We start from the raw sequence: 1,343 nt of genomic DNA, 5'->3' as shown, positions 1-1,343 counted from the left end.
TTTTCCACCCAAAGCATGGATGTCGTGAGGACTCAGCTATTGTTAGTCCCTGCCCCAGCAGGCTGGCTTTCCTCTAAATCCCTGTGAAGAACTTACCCCCACCCCCTCTAAGCCCCTCTCCTGCCATCGGAGTGCGGCCGTGGAGCTGCTCTGACGGCTCGGGGTGCCAAGGGCTGGTACGAGGAGACTCGCCTTTCCTTCAGACTGCAGTGTGGTGCCCGGGAAGGCTGGGTGGGGAGGGAATGGCAACCTCTACAGTAACCGACATGTCTGATGTTCACACGTCAGGCAGAGCGGGCTCGGGAGGGATTACCTCCCAGGGCTTGAGGGTGTTCCTCGTGACTTTTGGGTCAGTCTCCCCCGCTTCTGTCGTGGCCAGCAGGGGCTGCCCGCGGTGCCCTGGCAGCCGCGGGGCTGCCCGCACCGAGCACCGCGGAGCAGGGCGAGCCGCGGCAGGGAGGGAGGGAAGAAAGGAGGGGGGGGTGCGGGGAGGAGGGGGCTGCAGCAGCACAATGGCAACGGGGAGGGCAACGAGAGCGGCAGGCGCGCGTGTGTGAAGGGAGGGCGTGTAGGCTGTATGCGTGCGCTATCCAGGGTCCTTCCCGTGCGGAACAGCCTGCCTGCGGGGATGGACGCGCAGGGCGGGCGGGACCCGGCAGGAGGCGCGGCGGTGCCCGGGGTAGGGGCCGGGACACGACAGGGCTGAGTCCGCGGGGGCGTGCGGAGTCGTGCCAAGGCAGGGGGGAGCCGCCGCCTCCGCGTAAAGATCATAGCCTGTCACGCTGCTACCGAAATGACATTTCGGGGACAGGTTTAAACGAAGCGACTCCCCGCTGCCAAGCCGCTCCCGTCGCAGGGACATCCGGCAGCCCGGGGGCGAGCCCTTTAGGGACGCTGCCCCTGGGCAGGCGAGCGCCGGAGAAAAGCCTCTGCACAGCCGTGGAAGGCGGTGAGGTGCCTCTTCTCAGTCATTGTCTTTGTGACACGTTTAGTAAAGCGGTTCCTGGCTAAGCACAGGCAGCCGGAGCCACAGAATCCACATCAAATTGCTGGGGAAACACTGTTACGGGTTTGTACATACAAAGCTGGCCTTTTATGCGTACGAGCCCTGGTTTCTGGGGTCTCGATCACATAAAGTTGAGCTGGGCAAGATGCTAATGGTATAAGGCTGCTAATATTTTCTTCTGCAAATAGTTAATTCCTTTTGTTGCAAAGGGGAGAAGATGGTGTGAACTGGTAATATAAGCAAAGCTTCAGCAGAATTAACTCTAGAAACCCTGGTGAGGTACCCCAGCAGAAAAAACGATGGTTTCGATCATTATTTCCTTTAAAATATACATTTA

General features: G+C 60.0%; 1 protein-coding gene across 1 annotated transcript in view; it reads left to right on the top strand.

The window, feature by feature from the left end:
* Positions 1 to 1,343, top strand: part of MYT1L (myelin transcription factor 1 like) — a 307,933-nt gene that overhangs the window by 4,938 nt on the left and 301,652 nt on the right. The gene's annotated exons all lie outside the window — the stretch shown is intronic.

Source organism: Parus major, chromosome 3, assembly GCF_001522545.3.
Source record: "Parus major isolate Abel chromosome 3, Parus_major1.1, whole genome shotgun sequence".
NCBI lineage: Eukaryota > Metazoa > Chordata > Aves > Passeriformes > Paridae > Parus > Parus major.
This window is presented reverse-complemented; position numbering and strand designations above follow the sequence as displayed.